The sequence below is a fragment of the Hyaena hyaena genome, unplaced genomic scaffold, assembly GCF_003009895.1.
Source record: "Hyaena hyaena isolate Hyena2069 unplaced genomic scaffold, ASM300989v1 scaffold_191, whole genome shotgun sequence".
Classification (NCBI taxonomy): Eukaryota; Metazoa; Chordata; class Mammalia; order Carnivora; family Hyaenidae; genus Hyaena; species Hyaena hyaena.
The window spans coordinates 125188-147542 of record NW_024080824.1 but is presented as its reverse complement, the minus strand read 5'-3'; the positions used below and the strand labels follow the sequence as shown (position 1 = coordinate 147542).

General features: G+C 34.7%; 1 non-coding gene across 1 annotated transcript; it reads left to right on the top strand.

Moving 5' to 3' along the window:
* The first annotated feature begins 19519 nt into the window (after nucleotides 1–19519).
* On the top strand, nucleotides 19520–19628 carry LOC120237856. Its single transcript, XR_005530064.1, has one exon. It is a non-coding gene; the product is annotated as a U6 spliceosomal RNA (small nuclear RNA).
* The last annotated feature ends 2727 nt before the right edge of the window (nucleotides 19629–22355 follow it).

The window sequence follows — 22355 nt, the reverse complement described above, 5'->3', positions numbered from 1 at the left end:
GTGTGAAGACTCTGTTAGGTCCTCTGTCAAGCAAATCCCCCGACATCCATTTTCTCAAAGTCAAGATGTCTAGCTAGACAACAATTTAGTTAATTAAGGAGAACGCTTCACAAAACACTGATGGAGTGAGGGAGGAGGGGCTTAGGCTGTGTGAAGAAACAGTGGGGCTTGCAACTTTATAATTTAAGTGAAATTAGAATTGAAATGTATCATTAAGTATGATTGCTCCTAATAACATCTAAAGCAGTGTTCTCTGTTCTTTTCTCCCTTAAAATCTAATTAATGTACAACCAGAGCTGCCTTCTCTGTAGTAACTTTTAGGAAACAGTTTTATTTGTAGAGGTGTTTTCTCTCACAGAGTCCAGTAACTGCCTTTAGACCACTGGGAGTTAAATGATCAATGACTAGATTTGTTTTTTCTTTGAGTCTCATTCTTTTTTCTTCCTGCCATTAACTGAACTGTATCTCCCAAAAAATTCCTTCTAGAATCCATTTCTTTTTATTTCCTTCTACCCCTACAGACTAATGGAAATTTTATTCTTCACTTTTCTTGGGAACATTGTAAACTAAAATATTAAACAAAAATAGTATTAACACCAAAATAAACACTTTTTGTTTTGTTTTGTTTTGTTTTATAGCTGGTAGGCTCTAGTACACCAAATTATGATTACTGTTAAAGTAACACATTCTAGCTATGCTTTGCAATAGTTTCTGATTTTTCCCTTATACTCAGCAGTTTATTCTTATTGTAATGGGATTGGAAATTAAAAATTGGGAGAGTTGTGTCAGTAGTGTGAAGTTTAGAATATCCTCTCTTGCTTTCTCACTGAAAATATACATAAACTTTTCTACAATGGGGAAATTGGAGGCACATTATCTGTCTTTGTTTTGGTAAATATCCATTAGGTATGAACATCGAAGGAAATCGTCCTGTGTCACTAATTATATTTAATTGAAACATAGGAATTTCCTTTTGACTCATATTTATCAATTTTATTTTATTCATATTTTTGAAATAGTGATTTTCAATATTTTAATTTTATTGGAACTTTTAAAGAGAAAATAAAATGGTATTCTTCTATTTTAGGATATTTCATCTTAATATTAGTAATTTGTACTTCTGCATAAATAGTCTTGCAAAGCACGAATTCTAGTAGTTGACCTATATAAGGACTAAATATATTATAGGACTTCTTAAAGTCATTTTATAATACTGATGGCTTATACCTTTATTAACAATTATCAATAGCTTGATTCTTCCAATCAAGAGTGAATATCTCTCTGCCTCATATAGATATACATATGACTGGTCCAAATCGGAATGGATAGGTTTACCTTAGGTATCCTGCTTATAAGGTATTCTTTAGCTGGCTGGCCTGCTTTGATCCAAGGCTAGCAACTATAGTTATACATATAAAAAAGCTAATACTTAACACTTCTTTTTAATCTATTCATACCTAACTAAATATTTTTTAATGTTTATTTATTTTTGAGAGAGAAAGAGAAACAGAGCACGAATTGGGTAGGTATAAGAGAGAGAAGAAGACAAAGAATAAGAAGCAGGCTCCAGGCTCAGAGCTGTCAGCACAGAGCCCAACGTGGGGCTTGAACCCACAAACCATGAGATCATGACCTGAGCGGAAGTCAGATGCCCAACCAACTGAGCCACCAAGACACCCGCATACCTAACTAAACTATTTGTTACAAACTGCATAATAAAAACAGAAGAGGTTATTTGAAAACAACAAACCCATGTTATGAAATGAATAATGTACAATTTAAAACTATGTGGAATGAGAATTTCTGGAGCTTATTTTTTAACTGGGTCGTTGGTTTTCTTAATGTGGAGTTTCAAGCATTCTTTGTATATTCTGGATATGTAATTTGGAAAATTTTCCCCTCAGGCTGTGGGTTGTGATTTTATTCTTGTAAGGGTACCATTTCCATAGCAAAATATTTTAATTCAGTATAGTCCAATTTATTCTATTTTTTATTGTATAGATCACACCGTTAGTGTTATATATAAAAACTCATCATCATGGGGCGCCTGGGTGGCTTAGTCGGTTAAGCGTCCGACTTTCGCTTGGGTCATGATCTCGCGGTTCGTGGGTTCGAGCCCCGCGTCGGGCTCTGTGCTGACTTCCAGTTCAGAGCCTGGAGGCTGTTTCAGTCTGTGACTCCCTCTCTCTCTGACCCTCCCCTGCTCACGCTGTCTCTCTATCTCTCTCTCCTAAAAATAAATTAAAAAAAAAAACATTAAAAAAAAAAAACCAAACTCATCATCAAATGAAAGGTCACATACATCTTTTCTCCAGTATTTTCTTGTAGATATTGTATCATTTCATGTTTTACATTTATGTCTATGAAACACTTCAAGTTCATTATTATATCAGGTGTGAGGTATATGAGTCAAGTCTCATTTTATGGTATATGAATGTCTAAATGTCCCAATACCATTTGTTCAAAACACTGCCCATTCTTCACTGAGTTAATTTTGGAACTTTGATAAAACCAATTGATTACCATCGCATGGGTTCATTTCTGGACTACTCTGTTTTGTTGAACAATCTATTCTCACTGTGATCCCTAAAACCATGTAAGAGTTTTTTGTTGTGGTTATTGTTTTCTCCAGAATTGTTTTGGTGTTTTTAGTCACTTTGATATTTCAAATAGAAATGATTGCTTGGATTTTGAATGGGATTGCATTGAATCTATACATTAAATTGGAGAGAATTGTCATCTCAACAATGTTGAGTCTTCCAATCCATAAATATTATATATATTTCCATTTATGTAGCAATTCTTTGATTTCATCTATATTTTATATTTTCCAGCCTACATAACTTACACATTTATTTTTATTGCAAATGCAAAACAATATAGTCACTTTGGAAACCACTTTGGCAGTTTCTTATAAAGTTAAACACACATTTGCCATACTGACCAGTAATCCTCTTCCTATTTATTCAATGAATTAAAATTATGTTCATACCAAAATCTGTAGGGAAACGTTTACAGCAACTTTATCCAAAAACTGGAGGGAACCAAGACATCTTCAACCCCTGGATGTGCAGACAAATGGTACATCTATACAGTAGATTATATTTTATAATAAATGTATTGAGGCAGTGATTCATACAGTAAGAAGGAATTGCTAAGTGAAAGATGCCAGATCCCAAAGATGTTATATTGTATGGTTTCATTTATTTGACCCTCTGAAAAGCTAAAATTATAGAAATGAAGAATAGTTTATTATTTATGAAGAGTTGGTGTGGGGCGAGAAGTTGGCTACATATGATCAGTGCAAGTGAATTTTTAAAGCGATGAAACTGTAATAAAAGAAACTTTGGTGGGGACACATGATGATATGCATGTATCAAAACCCATAGAACTGTACACTGAAAAATGAGAACTTTAATGTATTCAAATTTCAAGAGAATCAATCAGGATGTTTGAGAATCCCTAGAAGTAATGCAGATTTTGACAATAAACTTAATTTCTAACGAATGGCATAATCTCACTGAAAGAAATGGGGGAAAAGAAACTGAAATAAGTAACTTTGGAAAGCAGTGTTTTAATGGGATACTAAAGGCTACCCACAAAAATTGAACCTTACAGATCTTCTTCAACTTATGATAAGGTTATATCCTGAAAAACCCATCATAAGTGGACTGTATTGTAAGTTGAAATGCACTTAATACACCTACCAAACATCATAGCTTAGCCTGACTGACCACAAACATACCAACAACACTTACATTAGCTTATAGTTGGAAGAAATCATCTCACACAAAGACTATTTTGCAATTGAGTGTTGTCTATTTTGTGTAATTTATTGACTTCTGTATTGAAAATGAAAAACAGAATGGTCGTATGTGTACAGAATGGGTGTAAGTGTATCAGTTGTTTACCCCACTGATCACATGGCTGGCTGGTAGCTTTAGCTGCTATCACTGCCCAGCAACAGGAGAGTGTCCTACTGCATATATACTAACCCGGGAAACGATCCAAATTCAAAGGTCAAAGTATGGTTTCTACTATACTACATACATGAATGTATATCACTTTCACATCATCATAAAATTGAAAAATTATTAAGTTGAACCATTGTAAGTTGGGGACCATCTGTACCCAAGAAGTACTGTACTCTAGTTGATAAATTTATCTTCGTCGAATTGGCAATTTTGAATCAGCTTCACATGTCCACCAGGTTTGAACACATATATTAATAAATTGTAAATAAGGGAACCCAGGCTTCTTACTGTAAGAGGTAGAATGACATCAAAAGAGAGGAGAGGAACACTAAGATACATTTTGTGGTGCTGAACTGGAGTTGGAGGTTTAAGTATGAACACATTCTTATTGTAATATAAATGGTGATAGATGAAACACAGAAATATAGATGTGTATTTCCTGACTCTACCTATTGAAAGGGCTCAGCGTAGTGAAACCTCAGTAGAAAAGATCACACCTAGCACTTAGATCTTAGTTTCTAAATATCGCTCTCTAATAAAAGAAAAAAGGAGTCACTGCAGAAATGGCTCATTATAAAATATGAGCCTCAAAGCATCTTGCAGTTCCTGTAAGTTAGAACGTTGAAAAATATTCAAAAGAGGACCCATATATATAAAAAAAGATGACCCATATCAAAAGCACACCTGAAAGTTAACCTGAGAGTGTTTCCACTAGCTAAAAGTAGGACAATTTGAGCAGGAAAACAAATAATGATAATAATAGAGTCTATCCCAAGGATAACATAAATATCCATGAGTCCAAACTGATATAAGTGAATGATTGAATAAATAAATAAATGGGGGAAAGACAAATATTCCCTCCAGAAAAATTGAAAATAATAAATGTAGGAGGAATGAGAAACATAAAAAAATCACAGAGGAATGCTAAACTTATAGAATAAAAAAGGAGACACAGGACACCTACATATCCACACAGTATCTCCCACAAAATAATTACTGTGGTGGTTTGAACATATGTCCACAAATTCTTTGATGCTCGTCCTTCCATGAAGTTGAGCTTAATCCCCCTTCCCTTAAGTGTGGACTGGACTTAGTGATGCATATCCTACATATAAAATACAGAAAGGGAAAAATAGTAACTTTAAGGGGGAAAAATTTGGCAGACACCATCAACAAGTGACCAAGGTTAAATCATCAGTAATAAACAATGTTGATATCATATAACCCCGATACAGGGTGATGACAAGGGCATTTCACCTTTGTTGTATTCTTCCCCAAATCTATACTATCAACTGAATCATGAGAAATATCCCACAAACACAGGGATATTCTACAGGTTACCCGATAAGTACTCTTCCAAAGTATCAAGGTTATGAAAAACAAGGAACAGCTGAGAAACTGTCACAGAATGAAGGTGACTAAGGAAACAGAAGACTAAGCACAGTGTAATATCCTGTGTTGGATTCCTGAACAGGAAATGAACATAAGTGGGAAAATATTTGGAATCTGAATAAAGTCCATAGTTTAATCAGTATTTTTGTACCAATATTATTTTTTTGGATTTGGTAACTACACCACGGTTGCATAAGATGTTGTCATCAAAGGCACAGGGGAACTTTCTGTACTGTATTTATAACTTTAAAAAAAACCTAAAATTACTTCAAAATGCAAAGTTTAAAAAGTATATATGGAATTATTTTCTGAACATTCAGAATGGCTGGTCTGATCAGAGAATGGCCAGGGAAGTGTTTCTTCCGGATTTGTTCTGCGCCTCTGATTTCATTGCCCCATCAGTTTTGCACAACCTGTACTTCGCTGTCTGATTCCCCAAGTTTTATGGTCACTTCTCTCAGATCATCACTTGTCTGTGCAAGAAATACTTTTTTTTTAAATTGCAAATAGTTATTTATTAATTTTTTGCTGATCTTTTGTAGAGCTGATATTGTGTATAATACCTGAATTTCAGAGAGAAAAGCCAATCAATATGATGCAATTTTTGTAGTTCTGAAATGGGCACTAGGCATGTGCCTCAGGGGCTGTGTTTGCAAAGACATCAAAGCCTGGGAGGACTTGGCATTATCCAGATTTGGGGTAGTTTGATGAGCGGGAAGTAATGGTATGTGTAGATGAGTGAGCAGAAAATGCGGCTGGGAAAATGTGGTGAGGCTGGACGTTGAAGAAGCTGGAAGCCAAGGACTTAAGTAGTGGGTTTACAAGTCAAAGGCATATGTTAGATAAATTCTCACAGTGTGAAGAATATTTGCAGATGGGTGATTCTGGAAAGCTAAAATATATGGCTTCTATTCAATAATTAAATGAAAAGTTAAAATTGTAAATAATTTAAGGGTCTTTTACCTGATTTTTATATGGCAAGAACATGTCTAAAGGTAATTGATGAAATAATCATCATTCTTCTATTTACAAATATGAAGTTTACTATGTCAATAGTGCTTAGACAAAACCAAAAGATAAACACAAACCAAAAATATAATTGCCTGACATGTGGTCCAAGCTTATATTTCTACTTTTCTTAAAATTGGTGGAAATATTTGAGTATACCAAAGGGAAAATTAGCAAAGATCATGAACTGGATGTCATTTCAGGCTTTGAAGCACCTATACCCAATACCTCAGAATGTGACCTTGTTTGAAAATAGGATCTTTGCAAATGGTCAGGTTAGGATGAGATCATTTATTAGGGTGGGCCTTAAAATCCAGTTAATCAGTGTCCTTATTAAAAGGGAAAATTTGGACACAGATATTTGTGCAGAGGGAGGACGGTGTGAAGACGCAGGGTGAACACCAAGTACGGATTGGAGCCATGCTGCCACAAACCAAAAACCAAAACTAAACAAACAAAATAACTTCAAGAAACTGAGGGAGAGAATTGGAATCAATTCTTCCCTAGTGCCTTTAGAAGGAGTATGACCCTGCTGACATATTGACCTTGGACTTCTGGCCTCTGGAACTGTGACATGATAAATTTCTGTTGTTTAAGCTACACAGTTGGTAGCTGCTATGTCAGCCCTAACAAATTACTACACCGGGTTTACAGAAAGGAAAAAGCAACACAAAGAAGTACTGCAATATGGAAACATGTTCTACCATACTTGCCATTGAGAAAATTCAAATTCAGACAGTAAAATATAATTTTTAATGATCAAAAATTTAAAACCTAATGGTGAGAGGATGTTAAAATTGTCACTCTTTAATACTACCAGTAGAAGTGCAAATAATTAGACTTAAATACATGTAAAGATACACTTAATGTATTATGGCACTTAGCACAGTGATTGGTATATTGTAAGAACACAAATGATAGTTATAATGAATGGTGTAATTATAGATCTGTATTAAAATTATACATGCTCTGTAATGATAGCAATAGCAATAAAGTATCTCTGGATGGAAACTTGGCAAAATGCACGAGAGGTCTTAATATATATACTCTGATCTATCAATTCCACTCCTAGAAATGTATTCCCTTTCTGTATTTAATAAAACTTTCACTCTGCTGAGAAAAAAAGTGATGATATAAAAGAAATAAAAATGCAGGGTAATAGAAAAAGACTAGAAAATGTTTGAGGTGAGGACCATGAGGAATAAAATTATTTGCCTTGTCAGAATTTTTTTTTTTGAGGTGACATTTGAGCAGTTACCTCAGGAAGTCAGCCACAGGAAGACTGGTGCAGAAAGAAGGACCTCTAGTTAGTGGCACTGATCAGAGCAGAAGCCAAAGAAAGGGCCAACTATTTTTGAATTATTGCAAGTGATACAGGAAGGCTGAGAGAATTACATAGATATGTCACAGTGTCCCAACACACACTTATGTGGACATGCATGCATGCATGAGCTAACTGGAGCTAAGGTTCCAACCTTCCTTGAAGATAGGAACATGCTTGAGTTTTGCAACAAGAGATTGAGCAGAGCAGTTAACTTTACCCAAAGAAGTCACAAAGATATCACAAAGGATGTGATTTTTAAGTTGGGTTTCAAGGAATTAGTAGGAGTTACCAAAGTGAAGATTGAAGAAGCTATTCCATTCTGGAAACGGAAAGAATGGGTGTATTTGAGGAAAGAAGAGAAGAAAAAAGTGGCTAGAAGGAGGGGTGTCTTCGTGGCTCAGTCAGTTAAGCATCTGACTTCGGCTCAAGTCATGATCTCAAGGTTCATGAGCCCCAAGAGCCCTGCGAGACACCTGTAAGGCTCTGTGCTGACAGCTCAGAGCCTGGAGCCTGCCTCAGCTTCTGATACCCAGTCTCTCTGCCCCCTCCTCCACTCACACTGTCTCTCTCTCTCTTTCTCTCTCTCTCTCTCTCTCAAAAGTAAATAAACATTAAAAAAATTTTTGTTTAAGTGGTTGGAAGGAGATTGTGCAGAGGATATAAACAGAAATTTGGTTTGTTAATTATCTGACACCAGCTTATGAAGGAATTTAATTTATATGTACTGATAATAAAATATTATAAAAGGGAACAGGTATATTATATGGACATTACTTTCCAGCCAGAATTGTTTTTCATATAATTTTATAATTGAATTCAGGACACAGTTTGTAATTAATATTGCCATGTATTGCTCCAGAAAGATCTTTGATACGTAGTTCCCTTTTCCATCAGAAAATAATATGTCATATTTTAAATAAAGGAGGAGAGGCACAAATCACTGGGATGAGATCTTTTAGGCATTTTCAAAAATATCCCAAATGACTACACTTAGTGATAAAAATATTATTGCTAAAAAATTTTGTAAATTATGATGCTCTACTTTTAAAATAAAAGTAGAGGGGGATGGGCTAAATGGGCTAGGGGCAGTAAGGAGGACACTTGTTGGGATGAGCACTGGGTCTTACATGTGGGGTAGAATCACTGGATTCTACTCCTGAAATCATTACTGCATTATATGCTAGCTAACTTGGATGTAAATAAATAAATAAATAATAAATTAATAAATAAAAACAAATTTATATTTTTACTGTTAGCCCTTAAGATAGGAATTATTAAAACACTCTAATAACCATGAGATCTTTCAAGATGTATGCCAATATTTTTTTGCTTATAATTGAAACCTAATATAATAATAATAGTAATCGCAAATATTTATACAGTATTTACTAAGTGGCAGTCACTATTTTATGCATCTTTTATTATTATTAATTTTATGCCCCTCAGAAGCTTTATAAGGTAGCCACTATCATCATCATCATCATTTTATAGATGAAGAAACAGAAGCAGAAAGAAGAAATTCACCCAAAGTATGCAACAGAAAAAGCATGATAAAATACCCAGATAATTCATATTTACAGAAAAGAGTAAAGATCACTGCTTTGCGTGATTGAATGAGTTTTCAAATGAAAAACTGTAGAAAATGCAATTGTCTGTTAGTGCATTTCCCATAACATCTGACCTAAGGTCTCATTCTTATTTGAATTGAATGCCTAAAATATTATTGAATCTAATCAAACACAAAATTTAAAATTCTTTGTTTTATTTGCTCCAGAAAATTGGGATATTGATTTTTTTAATATAATAGAAGTGTAATACTATAATAGTAATATAATAGAAAGAAAAAACACACAGCCTTATAGTTTCTTTTGAATAAATTAGCCAATAATTCTTAGGTGGCTAATAGTTGAAGAGCAACATCTAGAAATAATGCAGCCAGCATCAGTGCCATCAGTTAGATGACTTCGCAAGTCTACAGCTGTGGGCTCTGGGAAGAAATTCCTTTGGAGAAGTAGGTTCACCCCTTCTTTCTTCATTTTCTCAGTCATGTCACTATGCTTTTTTTTTTCAATAAATCAAACAAAAAGTATTAATAAGGTGTTTATTAATACTTTGGAAACTTTTGCAGATCCAAAGAAGTAAAAATATGGTAATTTAGTAATATAATTAAGTTAGAAATTCTATAGTGTGAATATAGATACCCAACTATCATGAACAAGACAGCACATGGCAAAGAATGAAGACTACCGGTGTTCTACTCTATAGTTGGCATAAGATTGAAGACAATACTTCTACTATATGATCAACAAAGTCTTCAATAGAATAAGAGAGAATATATATATAAATGTCTATCTGCCTATCTATCTATCTATTGAGAGTTGTAATTCTAACTTCATTATGCTTATCTTAGATACGATAATTCTTTCCCAGTCATTAGTAATCTAAAACCATGCCATGAGTCCTTGGGTTGGGAAAACTTCCCTTCCACTCTCCCTTCTCTTGCTTAGGAGAACACTCTTTAGTCTCTGCAGTGACCTAGACATAAAACTTAATGTCTTCCTCAGTTGGCAGATAAAACCACACATGGACATAAAACATGTTATTTTAGGAGACTTTACAGAATACTCAACTTATGGGCAGGGTAGGTTAGGGGATAGACATTCCATTACTAGGAAGCTCTCCCTATTATTTCATCTCATCCAGTCCCCAGGCTCACACCATCTTCCTGCCTCCCCTCCGTTCTTCTTCCCCTACTCTTTCCTTACCACTCTGTTCAGTTAGCAGCCGACCCTCCTCACACACAAGTCTTCTCACACTTTGTAAACAGCTTGTATGTTCTCTTTAGTTTCTTATATGAAACGTTTTAATGATCATCTTTTGCATACTCTAACCCCAAACATTGAAGGATCCCAAATTTAGTTAAGTATATCACAATTTTGTCTCTTTTTCTTACTGAATGTTTTCATGTCGAATTTATTTTATTCATTTGGAAATTTGCATCAAGGCAATTTGTTGGAGAAATAAGACATTGTTCCTGGCATTGGAGAACTCACCTGTGAGTGACTTTCTCCTTGTTTTTGCAAAGCTTTTCGGTCTCCATGTATTGTCCTATGCTCATCCCTCTCCATTCTTGTACTCTTACTTCCCCTTTCTTCTCTTCCTTCTTTTATTCACAGAAAACCATTGAAATTTTCCTATTAGGTACTGTCATTAAATGGTCTTCCCTGAGTTTCCATAGCCAGCACCAATAGAAGCATCAGTGTTTAGTTAAAAGATCTGGAGTGGGAGGCAGGGATGGGGGTGGTGGTGAGGCTTTGTTAGAAGCATTAAATATGTCGTCTTTTATCAAAGGTTAAGTAAATGTGAAGGAAGCCCTGGAAAGCTTAAGTGCTTTTTGATGGTGCTTTCTTCAGAAGATGGAGAGAGAAAAAAGGACCAATGATGTAGCATCTTATGTAAAATGCACTTAAGATCAGATCTCTTTATTATTACTCAGCAAGTCTTCCCAATCCTGAAGACATTATTTGGAGGATTTATGGTCCAAAGAAATTTTAATTTAGGCAATCTCCAACAAAATGCCTAAGGGGAGGAGAAATATGTATTAAGAAGAAATAAAATAAGAATCAATACTGAGGTATTTTTAAAGACATATATAGAAATATCTATGATAATATAGTTGAAGAAAAATAACTTTATATCAGGACACATATATAATATGTGAGACATTATTATAACCTATTCTGCAGAGCAACTAGATTATTTCATAGCAAAGAATTTTGTCAGATTTCATATAGCATAGAAAGTGGCATTGCTAATCCAAGGAAAAGGAGATAAGTTGGAAGTTTGCAGATATTTCCCCAAGTGAAAAAAAATAAAATGACTTAAGGACTAGTAACAGGCAATGCTTTTGTTCCCAAAATATCTGGGTAGATTTGTACCTTGATAAAAATCTATATTTTCTTTGAAGTCACATTCACCATAGTGGAGAGATGTATATATAAAAGTACCAATGCTTCTACCTCTAAAATTGAACAGTCTATTCATCTCAGTGCCAATGTAAACTAATGACCTCTATGCCCTCCCAGGCAGCCAGAACAAACTTTATCAATCATTTCTGCTCTCTCCAGTGTCCCTTATTGTGACAACTCTAAGTGAAGTTCCTTTTCTCTTACTTCCTACCCCAGAACTGTGTTCAGCTCAGCCTACTGGCACTCGATTTTCTATGTTATGATTTTCCCTCTTTTTGTATGAAATCTGGTTGTCAGCCCAAGACTCACATTAATTTTACTGTCCTTTAAACTCCTTGCATATCTTCCCAACTGTCCATCATGCCTTTTGATCCATTTTATTTTGTGACATTTTCTCATTCTCACTATACACCTTGATTGTTGGTCAAATGGAAATAGAAGCTTTCACAACATCAAACAGCGAAGCATGCATTTATGCTGTTGGGTTGTCTGTTAACACAGTCCTTTCTTGGTAGTGTATCGTGGCTGCAGCACACAGTGCTAATATAATCACTGTTTAAAACATGTTGCTTTGAAAAGGTTTACTGCAGGGTGACAGCAGGACTCCTCTTCCTTGACATACTGAAAAACATAAAAATGTAGTTTTTTTTTTTTTAAATCAAAGTCAGTATTCTTAGTTACGATTCTAGTTGTACATTTACGTGTTTAGAAATTTGAGATTATTTGGTAGCAAGGAAAAATAAATCTTGAGTTCTTGCTGGTTGCACAATTTGCCAGTGGTGAAGCAAAACTATCAAAGAATATGTGGACAATCCAGGACCGCTCCTCTCCTGGCCACGACTTTATGGAGAAAGCATTTTCAGAATGCCAATGACAGATTTTAGCTTCATTTCAACTTTAAAATTACAAGCTGTACTGACAGCTGAGTCATTAATCTCTTCCAGTCAAAGTCAAGAAAAAAATCAGGGAATATGATTACTCTGTAATAGTGAATGTTCTATTGAAGTCTCAAACAGGGTATATGTATTTTATTCCACTCACAGAAACATAATGAAACATTCTACCTTCTACCTCCATCTTAAAATCCTGTCTTGTCATTACACTTTATCTCACATTTTTCTGGTGTATTTGCTTGGGACATCTGCTTTCTATAACTCCATGAAGTCTATGATCTTGCTATGTTAAGTGTCATGGGCAACTCCTGGGCAGGGGAGTCGCAGTTCAGAAATATCAGGTGTCATGAGAAAGTGAAACCACTAGTGGCCGCTGCTCTTTACGTTGCTCTTCCAGAGGCAGGCAACCGGGCAATTGCAGCTGCAGCATCCTTGGTGGTGGTGTCAGAGGAAATCGCACCTAATGGTTTTCATAAAGAAATACATCTTATAAGTATAGAATACTTTTGAAATGTATTGTTTGCCTTGAAGAATATTTGTTAGGCAGAAAGGGCATGTAACTTTTATCTCCATATTTAAATAAAGAAGCAAACACAAAAATAGTTGGAGGTATAACTTAGTAGGTCGTTTGCTTGTGAGTTCAAGGCCATAAAAGTCCCACTTATATACCCCTTGTGAAACGCAATCCTTGCTTAATAACAGCTCTTCAGAGGATTGGGAATGAGAGAAGAAAGTTTCACTTAGATGCATACATCTATTGTAAGTGGGTTCTGATTCCAGATCTGTTTAAAGGGACAGCATATAATCAGGGATCTGCTGCCTGGTCGCTAGTGCTACAACTCTAACCAGATCTCATAGATTCTCACTATATCTGGACTCTTTTACTCCTTAAAAATAACCATAAATACAACCAGTATTCCAGATGGATAGCAAAATGAATCAAAGTCCTATTCTTTTCATTTAAAAAATAAAATGAAGAATGAAAACATTGAGAAATTAATGTTTATTTACTTTTGAGAGAGAGCGAGAGCGAGAGCGAGAGAGAGAGAGAGAGAGAGAGGAGGAGGGGCAGAGAAAGAAGACACAGAATCTGAAGCAGGCTCCAGGCTCTGAGTTGTCAGCACAGAGCCTGACTCGTGGCTCGAACCCAAGGACCATGAGATCATGAGACTTAACACCCAAGTGTACCAAGAATGAAAACTTTTGAAAGCATATTTCAAAGTAAGGGTTTAACCACGTTGTATTTCTCTTTACTACATATTGGGTAGCTTATGTAATAATCAGCTAAAAAGCCTAAATGCAAAAGGATAGGGATAATAACATTTCATGAGTTTATGCATGGTTCTTTGAGATTGTAAATTAGTAAATAGTGTCTGAATTAGATGCTTTCAGTATTTATTTAAGTTGAGACATTGTGATTAATAATAATGAATGATACTGGGTTGCCTGGGTGGCTTAGTCGGTCAAGTGTCCAACTTTGGCTCACGTCATGATCTTGCCAGCCTATGAGTTCAAGCCCCACATCAGGCTCTTTACTGACAACTCAAAGCCTGGAGCCTGCTTCAGATTCTGTGTCTTCCTTTCTCTCTGCCCCTTTCCTTCTCTCTCTCTCTCTCCCTCCCTCTTGCTCTCTCAAAAACAAATAAACATTAAAAATATTAGAAAATAATAATGAATGATACTGAATACACAAGATTGTTCTTAGCTAAAAGATGTTTATGTAAAGCACATTTTCTCATGGAGTTTTAGTTTCATTAATGCCATTAATCCCATTGATCAAGTGCCTACTATGTGTTAGGCTTTCCTTCTCTGAGTCTTTCATTGAATTCTCAAAACAATTTCCTGAAGTTGAGATTTAAGAGGTGAAATTTTTGGTCTAAGAAACACAGTATAAAAAGTTAGTAATTGGAAAACAGATTTGATTTCAGAAACTTCTTTCAAAAGCTAAATTCTTTAGCTTATTCGGTAAAGTTTTTTTCAGCATATATATAATAAAGAAATGAATTGTTACAGAGATGGATATATTGTAGACTAACAATCTTAGAATAGGGTTTTTAACAACTCATTTGAAATGCGATTTTTACATTTAAAGTATTCTATAGAAAAAGTGGAAAATAAAGTGCTGAAAACAGAATTAATGATCTGGAAAATCAAATGGCCAAATTCTCCCACAAAAGAACCCTATGAAGAATTGAAAATCAAGAGTGAGAGCAACAAAACAAATGGAGAACAAATCCAGGGACTCTATTGGAACAATTGATATTCTGGAAGGCAACAACAACAACAAAAAAGCCACTAGAAAAAAACACAAACTATGAAAAGAGTATTCACATTGGCTGAAAAAGGGTTGAATTTTTAAGTCCATACTTAATACCAAGTGTGATCAATGAAGAGAAGAGAACACACCCTAACTTAGCCTGGTGAAATTTTCTCAACTGCAAGGATTAGTGGAAATATATATATATATTTATATACATATATATATATACACACACACACATATATATGTATATACATATATATATAAACTTCATGAGAGTGAAGGAAAGAGTCAATCTTGTATCATGCATCTCATCTGCACCAATGAAGTATAGCAGACAGCAAAGTTCTCTGAGCCAAGAAATTCTTTACTATGCCAAGAAAAAGAAAAAGAAAAAGAAAAGAAAAGAAAAGAACATTTAAATCAAAGAAAGACAAAAAGGAAGGAAAGTAAGCCAATTAGCGGTTACACACACACACACACACACAGGGATTATATACTCTCTGAGACAATTTTTAAAAGGAAATATATATTTTGAAAAAATTACTAAAAAGTTTTATAGTTGAATAAAAATCATATCATAATATCTCAAAATAGAAGGCAAGGTAATCAAGAAATAAATCCAGGAGAATTCATTCATTCATTCATTCATTCATTCATTCATTTATCATCCAAAATTGATGATGATAGTATGATTGTGAACAATATTGGCAGTATAAGAAGCATTCTGGGGGGTGGGGGACTAATTTGGGCTTAAAATTCAAAAGTTTATTTTAAAAAACTTGAGTTCATGTAAGTCAGAAAAAGAGGCGAGGAAATAAATGTATCCTGAAGATTTTGTGTAAGCAGGAGGAAAGACTTATACATTATTGGTTTGGGGCATATTAAGAAATAAACCCATGGTCAAATGTAGCCAGTAAGATGAAGACAAACACTGATGAAAGTATACATGTATCTATATAGGACATGAGATTACTGACTCAAAGAAAACATACCAAGTATTCAACCCAGTAAATAAAAGTAAAAAAAAAGCAAATGAAATGATATAGAATAATAAAAGTCAAATAAGAGAGAATGAATAAGTTTAATGTATTTATTATTAGAATAACTGCAAAGAAACTAAAATTTCTACTGAAAAAATAGTACCTCCGATAGGATTAAAATATCTAGCTCTATCCTCATTGCCAGATAAATGACTCCTACTTGAAAGTTACAAGGTAGAAGAGAAAGATATGGCCAGAGATACACTAGGATTAAAGTTAAATGTGCTGATGTTACGATGGAGGAGGATTAATACTTACTGAGTGTTTGTAATGTTTTAAGAAATGTGTTTTGTTAAAAGGTTTCATTATCCTTGTTTTAGAGATGAAAAATATAGTGTTGAAAGGATAGGCAATTTACATGTTGACTAGTAGTCATAGGAATAGAATTTTAATATAAGATATGACTCACAAATCTTTATGTAAACCTTTATACCAAACTTCATTACCCAAGAGAACATAAAATGTATGGTTAAGCACTTCCATGTACTTAATAACAGCTAAACTGCATGTTATGAATAGAGTTGACTCCCTTTCTAATCTTTAAAAAATCAGCAATACAATGTAGCTACCGTTCATAACAAAGCTATTTTAATCAGGTAGTTATCATAACAACGAAGTGGTTCAGTACAGTAGAATAAAGATAACCAAAACTTATCCAAATACAAATGGAAATTTTGTATGTGACATAGATGGGGTTATATGCCAAAAATAAAATGAGCTGAACAGTTTAATAATGGTATTTGACTACTGAAACCATGTGAAATAATATAAATTATACCAAAACATCTCATCACACACATAAATGCATTTCCATTGAATTAAAGTGCAAAATGAAAAAAACTTAAAAATAAATTAATTAAATAAAAAGGATTGATGGGAAACATCAGGATATTTTCATAATTTGGAAGTGGATAAAATCTTATTGCCAGAATCCATAAAGGGAAAGAAATCAAACTACTTTTTTTTGCACAAAAAGTTTGAAGTCTTTAAGAAGGAAAAAAATAGACTAGATGATGTTAAACATGTATTGGGTAGAAAATATGTTCATATCTCTCTTAAACATGATTCTAAAATGCCTAAGAAAAATATAAATAAACAGAAATAGTTGGCAAAGGATATGCTCAAGAAATTTGGAGAAAAATAAATATAAAAATCCAAAAAACTTGTGAATAAATATTCACTTTGACTAGCAGGTTCTGTTTCATGGGCAGATGATCATTAACACAGGTTCCTGCACTGCAAAGGCCCCCCCTGCTTCGGGTCTAATTCTCTCTGGCCATCATCTTAAAATTCTTAATAATTTTATTTTTGAATTTGGGTTTTGTAAGTGAACTCTGAGTGGAATTTGGAGCACGTGCTCTTGGGATAGCTTCTGCCCCTCCCTGCAGGGAACAAAAATCAGCCTGCATGGCTGAGGAAGGCCTCCATTTTGCTGTTGCCCTATGAAAGCAGTAGGGCTAGGCAGGGTGCTGAAACAGAGGGGTCAGGCACACCCCTCCCCCCCTCCGCCCCCTTACCCCCCCCACGCCGTGATCCTGGATTGTTTCACTACTTGCTCAGTTAGTTACCCAGCAGGCTTCCCTTGCCCACCTCTAGCCAGGTATCAAGTGTGTCCAGATGCAAAGGCTTGGAAGACCTTTATCCATCATGGATTGCAGGGCAGGGCTATGAGAAGGAGAGACTGCTTTCTGGATCTGGGCCAAGGCTCTGCATTTTCATTTCGTGTGGGGCCCCACAAGTTATGCAGTTGGTTGTGTTCACCAGCAGTCAGTGTCAGGGACTTAAAACAGTGACATGCCATGCCACTCTTATCAGATTGACCGAAAAATGAAATGGAAGCATTCAGTGACAGCAGGGAAGTGAGGAAATGGGTCCCCTCAATCCTGCTGGTTAGATGGTGGATCATCCACGGTACTTTTCATTCAAATTTTTAAATTTGAAGTTAAAATCCTTATAAATTCACTTGTATGAAATCAAAGCTGTAATGTTTCTTACGTTAACTTAGTGCATCTTTTCTGGATTGTTTCTGCCTTTTGGTAAAGATAGACAAGTCAGCCAGTTCTACACCCAATATCATCAAAGGAACCAGTGCTTACTTACATTGCAAAATATTATTCAAATAACTGTTACTGTTGTTAGAATTATTATCTGGGACATGAAGTGACACAAAATGGAAATACTGCCTCTGTCCCATCCTATCTTGAGCCTAACATCATGCATGTTACTTGACAAGGTTTTAAGTTTGTTATTACCATGTAAACTTTGACATCACATTTTTAAAAACCTACACACACACACACACACACACACACACATAGAGACACAGAGAACAGAGCGCTGTTTTATTGCCCACCCCCCTTTGCCTTTGTATCAAATCACACACCTCACAATGGCCTGAGCTATAAAGTAATACATAATTATGAAAGTGCGGGAGCAAGGATGTCTTCAGAGGTTGATGCAGAAGAATTTTCAAGCCTGTTTATAGTCGTAAGGCTTCTGTGGGGCTTTCTCTCCTCCCTGTCAAGACATTCCTGGTACAAGTTAATATAACTCAAAATTCCTTCTACTTTATTTCAGGCAGAGCACTTAGGGGTGTTTTCAAAGAAAACTAAACTTTCTATATGCTTAGAAATAATATTCATATGAAGGCGTTACTTCTCTTTAAATATCTAGGCTTATTTGAGGGGGTTGGGGACTTACGAACTTCCTGTGTGTGTGTGTGTGTGTGTGTGTGTGTTTGTGAGTGTGCGTTGAGCCAGAGTCTCCTGACATGGTATTTTGTAGAAGAAATATATTTTTGGTGTTCCTTCTTTCCATTAGATGTGGAAATCACTATCCCACATCACATTCTATTAATCTCAGTGAGTCACCACACTTCTCCACTTGCCCTCAATTCTTGCCCCTCTTTCCTCCATTAGGTATTAACTGGAACCTGCTTTCTAATGCTGAGCAATTAAAGGAGCATAGTTAATCTTCTTAGGAGCTAAATGTAAATGACAAAGAATGTGGTACCATCCTTTTAGCACTCCATTTATTCTATTGTAATTTCTGAAGAGAAAATCTACAGTTCATTTAATTAGTGTATAACTACAAATGACATAGATTGAGAGCAGATAGATTGAGAGCAGATAGATTGAGAACAGAAAAAACTCTCTCTCCATGCAAAAAAAAATGTTGTTACCAAACTATTTTTAAAGTGAAAAAAAAGAAGTCTTAGACTATTCAATTGTCCATAAAAGATCTATAAGGCATGAGAGCTACCTACTCCTCAGCTGTTGTCAATTCTGGACTCTTAAATAGCTTTTAAAATTTACAATTAAAAGCAATTAATGCAGCATTTGACTTTCTTGCTCCCCTATACTACCCCTCCATTCTTCTTCTTTCCACTCCCCTTTCTCTTGATAATTTTTATTTTATAGTCTCTGAAATAAAATATTTATTGTTTATACACAGTGTGACTATCAAGTAAATTTAACAGAGTTAACAGATAGGTAGCAGTTTATTGACATACTAAGCACTGTTTACTGATCTCATATTTAGAACCTAGTCATTTCTTAAGCTTCTAGACATTATAAAAGTGTTCATTTCATCTACAACATTTTTAGGGTCAAATTATTTTTAGCTACAATCATTTGTCCTGTTTAAAAAGGTTATTGTGTGCTTGCTTAGGCAGCACATATACTAAAATTGGAACGACACGGAGAAGATCGGCAGGGCCCCTGCTCAAGGATGACACAATCCTTCGTAAAAGGATTGTTAGGTATTTGTGAATTTTAATGTGTAAGCTCAGTGGAGATACTAAGGTAACATACATTGTAAAGTCTTTATATTTCTTAAAACAATTTCCCCAACATAATTCTGTAAAGACTAATGCCAAGGTTATAATTTATATTTTCATGTTATGAGATGCACCACCAAAAAAGGTTTATGCTATCCAGTCTTTAAGTTGTATTTAAGGACCACTCTTAGTCTTTTAAAAATTTATAATTATATGAAATCACTATGACCAGACCTTTGCCATTTAAGGTTTTCACAGTGGAGTTAAATGATAATGCTTTTACCTAGATTTTCTATGAACTTCAGGATTTTTATAAAATAATATTATACTAAAATAACGTTTATATTGCTAAACAGGCATAAAATAATACAAAATGAAGAGGATGAGCTATAGAGGATCACTAGGGTTCATCTAGAATAAAGTTCTTGGGCTCTCCAATCTATAGAATGTTATTGTTCCCTTACCCTAAATTTTTTAGCTTTACTAGAACAAAGATAAAAGAAAAGTTTACTTATTTTTTTCTGCACTTAATTGGACCATCTTGTATATTCTCAGTGGAAAACACTGTTATAGACACTGAATTTAAATTTGAATGAGTTATTGTTAATTAATTAATTGCAGAACCTAGTTGGAAAAACAAATTGCTTAATTCTATATTCAAAAATTCCTTGAATGGGTGGGATTGCTTTTCTAATAATTTACGTAATTTCATGTATCTTTGATTATTAACCCAATAAACAGATTACTTTCACTTAATGAATATCCATTAAGTACCAGAAAAAACAGGAGCTAGTCTCTTATTTGTAGGAAACAACTTGAAGGCATAAAGCCTTAAGAGTTTCTGTGTGTCCTTGATAGTTAGCTAGTAAAATCAGTTGATTCAATATAAGTGGATATGCCGTGTCACTGGGTTTTGTACTAATAAGAATAGAAAGGAAAAGAGGTAAGGGAAAGAAATGATTTAAAAAATACCTCTACAAAAGAAAGGTCTGTGTCAAGGAGCCTTGGCAGTGAATCAACAAGAAATCTACAAGGGTTTGTTGAGTCAAGGCTTTCCTGATTCAGTAGTTCATATAAATTCATGTATTCATTCATTCAACAGCTACTTACTGAATGCCTATTTTGTGATAGGTACCATGCCCTCATGCCCTCTACTCCCCTATATGCAACCTCCTCCTCAGCCCCAGAAGTCCATTGTCTTATGCAATTTTCACCTAGACAAATTTATTCTGACAATCTCATTGCATTTATTTCGCTCAGGTTCAACATGTCTGGGTTTTGTGTTTCTTAACTGTAGGAGATATATTTGAAATTAAAGCAAAACAAAAAAACGTCTACATATTTGAAGTTCTTTGGGGCAAAAGCATCATCATTGGTAGGGAAATGAGAAAAGAGTACACACACTCCAAGACACAAAACGACTCTCGGATGCATAAAGAATGCACTGAAAATGTAAGCTCATTTTCGAATATTTTTGATTATTGATTTTTGGTTGTTGATCTAGTTACTAGAAAACAGTAATTGCCTCTAAATAACTTGAGATTATTTTGCAGCATATCTGTTATGGCGAAATGTTGAGTTATTCTCTAGCAACATTATTTTCTTAAACTGAAAAAAAGAAGAGGCATAATATTATCAAACTTTTGCACTATAAAAGGTTTAGACTATCCATATCTCTTTTAAACATTGTTGTGCTATGATTAAATACATCTAAAAATAAACATTAGTAAGCCTGGATTAAACCAAAGACACAGTTAATCAGAAATACAATAACAAAAATTTGGCATTACTAATGTTTGTATTTTAGACAACTATTTCATTTGGTCTTTACCAAATAGCCATGAGGCTATTTTATTATTAACCCCACTCTACATATGAAGAAACTGATATGTTAGAGATCTAATGATGTCACACAACTGGTAAATTATAGATCCAGGATAAAATCTGCATGTATCTGACTTAAGAGTCTTCTCTCTTTCTTAGTCACTGTGTTTTCATTTTACTACGTTTATTTTACAAACACAAATCTAAAAGTGTTGGCAAGTGTCAACTATATTCACTAGGATCTCCATATCCATAATGATTGTCAATTATTTAAAAATAATATTATAGGACTTTTTGTTGCAGGATTTTATCAGAGGCTCATGTAACCAATCATCTCAATTGAAAAGACAGGGCTGGTATTGCCCTTACCAGGAAGGGTGACCGATGAAGGTCAGGCACAGTTCCTTTGAGGAGAGCTGACTGTGTATCATATAAACAGTTTGGGGGAAATGGGGAGTTCCAAGATTGTTAGAGTTTAGGGGAAGAAGTGGGATGAAAACTGGGCGAGGCTGTTACTAGCTGGCTTCAGCATGGTGCTTAATGGGATGCTTTGTCTCTGACGAGCTGAATTGCAGAAAGGAAAGAGTTTCTTCACTTATTACTCAGCTTGCAAGTTGTTGTCAATCAAGCGAATGGGTTTTAAACTCATTCTGATAGCAAGTTGTTGCTATGAGTACAAAACAACAGTTTTTCCTCAGAGTATAAGAATTTTTAATCTCAAATCCAGTTAAAATTGTAAACTGTATGTGGGATTACACCAGAAGCTTGCAGTGGAATAACGGTAAGCAAATCAAGCAATGTTAAATATCTCGGCTGTACAGGGGCATATTCTTTGCAGAAGACTTTCTTACAGAGATCACGGAATCAGATACAGGACATTGAACTATGATT